The sequence below is a fragment of the Parambassis ranga genome, chromosome 21 (genome assembly GCF_900634625.1).
Source record: "Parambassis ranga chromosome 21, fParRan2.1, whole genome shotgun sequence".
Lineage (NCBI taxonomy): Eukaryota > Metazoa > Chordata > Actinopteri > Ambassidae > Parambassis > Parambassis ranga.
Window position 1 is genome coordinate 12,903,775 of NC_041041.1, and position 6,624 is coordinate 12,910,398.

Genomic DNA, 6,624 nt, shown 5'->3' on the forward strand with positions numbered 1-6,624 from the left:
TTTTAGCTGAGACCTACAGGATATTTTCCTTTCTTTGCTACACTGTACAGGGCACAGCATGATGTGTAATGAAAAAATGATGAAAAGCTGGTAAAGAAGCTTGAAAATCATTCAGTTACTTAACTTCTTTGCACAAGACATCATTTTAAATTTGACATTCTTCCTGTCTGCCTTTAGTCTGTAATTTTTCTAAAGCAAGTGGATCCTTGAAGCTTCCCTCAATTACACAAGATCACTTTTGTCCACCGCAACAATTTAGTAGTTCATTTGACTTCTCGAGCTACAAATATCTCTATGGTAACAATCCATATTTAATTGAGATAGCTACAATAACAACACTCCGACTGAGTATTTACAACCAATAATGACCTGCAGGTTGAAAAGTGATCAAGTGACAGGTAGATTTGTTCAGTGCATTGATTATTTTGTAATTTCCCAGTAGGATATTGTAAATAACCCAGCTAAAGAGGCAATGAAAGAAAAGATCCGCATCTATCAAAGCCACTGCCTCTGCTTTACTGTGTGTACAATAAAAAAGCTTATTTGAATGTAATAGTAATGCAGACCCTATTTGAAGATAGAAAATGAAATGAAAATTTAATAAAGACGTAGGTTGGAACTGTGTCCTTCTCCTTTTAACAGAGAGTGCTTGAGGAAAGGTACATTGGAGAAAAAGATAACGCAAAAATAAGGCAGGGTTTCTAAAGCATAAAATAAGGAATACCGGTACCAATAAAACTGACGCCAGTCAAAAACGCCAGATCAAAACCAAGCTGACAATAACCCTTGAAAACAGTATCAATACCTGCACCTAAACTAGTGAGACTTTTTTCAGGAAAAACCCTGCTGCACCATCCAGCCAGGACATCAACATGCATGGAACTATCAATCAAGAAAAACAGAAGGAAGCAAGCTACTTATCTAAATGTCAGTTTAGCCATCATGTCACCCGCTTGCATTTTAGAACAAGGACTGCTTTACATCAGTGTACCTTGAAAACTTGAATTGGCCTTACAGAGAGTTTTAGAGAGCCAGACACAAAGGTGAGCATCCCTAACTGCACTGCACTGTGTAGTAAAGGGGCTGCAGGGTTGGCACCATATGTATAGCCTATTAAAGGAAGTTTAATTGAAAAAATAAATCACACCTTACATGTCGCTAAAATAAATTTTCTCTCAGTTCTGTTTAGTAATGATTCATGGAGGATGTATGACTTTGCAGTTCTGCAGCATTATGCATCGGTTCTTTCAACAATTTATATTCTTTGGTTACGCCGCACATGTGTGGGTTCATCACATTGCATTCTTCAAATCTTTTCTAACATCTACTGGATGACACAAAAAGCTATTTCTCATCAAAGTGGCATCAAAAGATGTGCACCTTCTGTGTTAGGAATGTTTTTTCAGCAGCCTTTAGTTTATTTGGGCAACAACAAGAAATCTCAAAAGATGTATGAACACCTGGGAATGAATGTCCAGCCCAAAATAAAAGGCATTGTTCAGGGTTACTGGTGCATGCAGTGGAGAGTGCACTTCAGATGCCACATAAACAGTCCTTGCTGACTTGAGAACAGGCCCCCTAACCAGTTGGATGTGCTTGTAAGTTGACAGCAGAATACTCACAGTTTATGTGGTAAAACATCAGCACTTCACAGACTTTAAACAGAAAAGTTCGGGTTACACCAGCATGTTTTTCTGGCTCTTGGGCCACATCTGCTAACTAAGGTTAAAGAAAACTTTAAAAGCACAGTGTCTAATTTGTTTAAGTTGTATCAGTATGTGCACTGTTGCCTTAAGGCTACAGGTTTGCCCACTTTGATGCTGTCACTATATCAGCTTACTCTGTCAGAGAAAGAAAAGACACAGAATAAGCTTTGATATCATACAGCCCACATCTGCCTCTCTCCACACATAGCTTAAGATCTGTAAAATGTCATTTTAAATGTCATGTGCTTGAACTGTATTTATTTGTTCATTTCCAATGTCAACAGCTCCCCTTTTCAGAGGTAATTTTACTTTGTTGTAGTCTTCTAAATGCCTTGACATTTAAGAAGTGAATCTTTTATGGAAGCAGGTGAGGCGGACAAATCCTGCAGACCGTTTCATTCCCAGAAGAAGGCTGGGAACAGGCATAACCCTAGCGGTCATTAGAATGACACGGGGGAGATGCCTTCACCTTCTGACTAAATACAGTAACTGAGTGCACTCACATACCACTTTGGAATGACAGCTGATCCTACCAATAAATCATTTTAGTTTTAGGGACTAAACCAAGAGGCATACACCTAAGTTAGTGCTTGCAGTGCAATTTGCTGAAACTTTAATTTATCAGCAGAGAATTGATCAACAAGTTTGGAAATCAGATCATTGTCAAGGTAGTTTATCCTCCTTAAGACTACACCTTGCAATGCATTGAACTGTTTGGCCATTTTTAAAATCTTTTAACACTTTGTAGACTAAACAAACAACTTCAAGGTTGGAACCCTAAAACTCAGCTTGAAATGCAGAACACTGCCAATTACACAGTGTTTCCCAGATGCAGGACTTTACAATTGGAAAGGGTAAAAGAAGTCAAAGGTGACGAAAAATGTGGCAAGACTGAAAAGCACATTCACTAGTTGTTGTAGAACTCTTTGATATTGTGTACATTAAAACAACAGCCCGCATTGTTGAATTATTTACAGCAGTAAACTCAAAAGTGGCAACAAATGCCATCCTAGGTCTTGACGTGTTTTTATAGTAATTGCCACAGTAGAGTCTTTCAGAGGGGACCATTTGTTACGTCATGCATTACATTAGAATAGACTCTCATGCCACTCATTCTTCTTCTACCACCAGTAAGAGATAGCTTTTGCCTAAGGTGATAATGTGAGTAGCACTTTAAAATATTCAACAAGGTATTAAGTGCCCTGTTGAGGTAATTCTGCGGCCACATAGGCTTAGATAGATGGGATTGTTTTAACAATGAGCTTGCTGGAAGACTCCAGTAGTAAGGCCACATGCAGAGCAAATGCAGTGGAAAAGCTCCCATCACTCCGCTACAGCTCCACACACAGACACCGATGAGAGGCCGTCTTTCAGACTCAGCATGTCGGGCCAATGGAAGGCTGTTTCACTGGACAAAATTCTATTGTATCCCTAATCTCCAAAAGCGCTGACATGCTTTGTGTTCTGTATTATCTTTTGCAGTCTGGGATCCAAGCAAAGCATGAAATCTGGGGCTCTTCTTTCTATCTACGCCAGTTAGATCAACAATCAGCAGCTGCACATGTCAAGGCTTACCCACACATGCTAATGCAAGGCTGAAAGTGCCATGTTTTTGATTTATAGCTGTTCAATTAGTTTGATTTATTTGTTTATTTTGCAATTTGACAGGAAAGAATGTCAAGCATATGAGTTAACCACTTAAAACCACTAAAAAGTCAATGGAGAAATTCTCTTGGGCTTGTTTAAAATGAACACAGAAGAGAAAGATCTCATTACACCAATCTGTGTAAAATCAGACGTTCCTTTAAAGGTATTCTAAGCATAATGCAAAAAGTAAATCATAACTTTTGCTTCTAAATGTGAACTATGTCTATAAATTCAAAGACATTAAGAATGTATCAAGGTATGCAAAACAGGATTTTTTTAAGGCTGGTAACAGAGGCAAATAAAACAAAAAATGCTGAATGCTACAGAAAAACTGACTTAAGAGCACTCAACTGATTGAATTGTACACAGTGGATGTTGCTGACCTTCTCTTTACAAGCTGAAGGAAGAGGCTGATACTTGAGGTTGATTTACTTACATGCATGCACAGTCACAAGCAAAAAACCCTTTAGTGTCCAGGCTTACAGGCTAAGAGGCAGAAATACTTTCCCTTTCTTAAAATGGAGTTGAAAGGGGGAGAAGACACATTTTGATCATAGTAAAGAAAAGAAAATCTGACATGCAACAAGGGGGTGAGGGATTAGGCCTTGATGTTGGGCCAGCATTAGGGGGTGAAAAACTACAAGGAGCAAAGGCCCGCCAAAGGGCACTAACCTATTCAGATGTTGTCAGTATCCATTAAAAAGAATTCACCGTGAAGACTGGGTCAGACAATCGCACCAACACACAAACAGTCTTTTGCAAACGTGGCTTTTCCTGCATGTTTTTGTCTGCTGCAGCACAAGGTTGTTCCCTGTGCAAACAAAACTACAAACTGCACAATCAACGTAGAAAATTGGTATCATTTTGTTCAGCAGAAGTGATTAACAGCAGGGAGATCAGACAAGAAACAGACACAGGCTGCACGTCTGACCAGCTAAAACCACTTTCCTTGTGCCAAACAGTGTGTCGCTACTTTGAGGACAAGCAAAAACTGCTAAAAAACAAATACAGAGGGACTCAAACTAGAATCCTGCTGTTGTTTCAATTCCACAGTAAACCAACCTCAATGGTTGTCAGCTGTGTGGCAGTGTGTGTCTAGTGCAGTAATGTGAATCACGAGGGGAGTAACCTAGAGATTCCTCTTGAGTGTGTGTGCATGTACTGTATGTGTGAGAGCGAGCGAGTGAGAGCGAGAGAGAGCAGCCACATGCACTTCCACTGTTAATTGGCTGAAATAAAATTAACTTGCACTATAGTCACATCTATGATGCAAGCAGATAGCCTTTCTACACCTGCGAGCGAGGCAACCAGAGAGACGTGAAGCGCTGCTCGTAGCAGCTTTTGTGGGACAATAAGAGTATGAGATTTGACCTTTAATGATTATCCATCATAATAAGACATAGAGCAGCTTCTCTTCAGCCTTTCAATTTTTGCTGCTTTGGTTTCTAGCAGGACTTTAAACATGACACAGAAAGATCAAAATAGAAAATACCCTATTCCCCTTGGAATGACATTCCTCACACTGTGATGTTAGAGACAGTATATCCAGACCAAGTGCTAGATTATTAGTGAAACCGAAGACTGAGCAAGGATTTCTGCGCTGTATTTAAGATTTGTATGTTCAAATCAAATCAAATTAATTGATATTTTATAACAGACAAAATCCCACTAACAGTGGATTCACTCTGCAGCTGTGACAGATAATAATCACATGTAGCTGTGATGGGTGGTGATGTCAATATAACACCTATGTGCACTTCTGTTGGTGAATTCAGGGGGCTCTTTGACATCTCACCCACACATTTTGTTGGGCTCTGATCAAGCAGTGCTCAATCAATGTCGATTACCTCAGCACCAAGCTGTATCCCAGGAAACTTGTGAAGAAAGATTTTCTGACGTACTCAAAGTTCCTACATGTGAACTTGTAAAAAAATTACACACGTCACCCCAGATTTACAGAGAAGCAGTGACGTCACAACAAACCAATAACAAATACTGGCGTCCAAATATGATGTTGGTGTTATTGTCGTCCTATACAATCTTTCAAGTGTATGTGGACAACTTTCTTTATTTGCAACATTAAGATATCTTCTGTGTGTAACTAAAAAGGGATCAAAAATAAATTTGTCTCTTCACAGACCACCACTCATGTTTTTTATTAAAATAAGATGCCACAGGGGTTCATGACATCAGGCTTAACACGCCAAGTTTAGTGTTCAGTGGATGCCCTGTCAAACAGAGTCTATGTTAAATGCATAGGGTCATACAATCTGACTTTTTTAACTGGCCAGCAGAAGTGAGCCCATCTTTTAACCCTAAAGGTACATGTTTTTTTCTTACATAGTGAAAAGCAATGCACCCACACACGAGAAGAAACGCCCCTGATCAATGCAGATTAGGGTCATTAAATATGGCGTAGTTCAAACGGAGAGAGCAAACGTGAGGGTAAAAGGTAAGCCAACCTACTGGGAGCAGGGAGTTTGGATCTCCGCCCCTGGGTGATCTCGCATTCCAGAGATTCCCACACTCTAAGCTCACCTGCCTTTTCCTTCACCGTTTAGCAGCACGTTTTCAAGGGCACTGACACAGTAAAGTGACTTTTCTTTGCAGAAAACTGCCTGTTTCTGTACGTCCCCGTAGGCCAGGCAAGTTTTCATCATAATGGTCAGGCACGACATCAGAAACAGCGCGTGAAGGTCCCTCAAAGGTGCGCGTTGTCTGCGATGAATCGGTCACAAGAACAAGATTAGCGCAGTATTAGATTCCTTCCCGCTGTGAAGAAGCCCAAAGAAGCTTGCCTTTCGGCATCACTACTTTCTTTTCAGGGTAAATGTGAGACTTTTTGAGTTAGTCCATAACCCTCCTGCCTTGCGCACAGATGCTTTCGTTTTTTTTTCCGACGTGTGTCTCATTTCAGTTTTACTCTGCAGTTAGTGAAGCAGCGAATAAAAAAAACTGTTAAATACCTTTAGAGGACTGTTGTTGTGGTGACTGAGCTGCTGCTCGGATCTACATTGGAACATGTAACTTCATCTGTAAACTCCCGTCGTTTAGTCCCATGCATGTGGAAGAATGAAACTCGCGTCCATAGTCGAGAAGAAGAAGACAACCCCTCGGCTGCTCCCTGCTTCCACCAGCAGTCCCAGGCAATGCGAGCGTGCATGACGTCAGTGGGAGTGTGGGAAACCAATGCGCACTCCTGATTGGCTGCGACGGCAGCGCGGGGCGTTCCTGAAGAGGTACGCGCTGTTGAATGAACCAATGGGCAGAA

At 40.7% G+C, this 6,624-nt stretch overlaps 1 protein-coding gene across 4 annotated transcripts in view; it reads right to left on the reverse strand.

Annotated features, from left to right (window-relative positions):
- Positions 1–6,487, reverse strand: part of pkp4 (plakophilin 4) — a 64,450-nt gene extending 57,963 nt beyond the window's left edge. For all 4 annotated transcript variants that reach the window (XM_028393161.1, XM_028393159.1, XM_028393160.1 and 1 more), the window contains exon 1: positions 6,320–6,487. The gene's annotated coding sequence lies outside the window, so the exon portion shown is untranslated. The remainder of the gene's footprint in view (positions 1–6,319) is intronic.
- Positions 6,488–6,624: the final 137 nt, after the last annotated feature.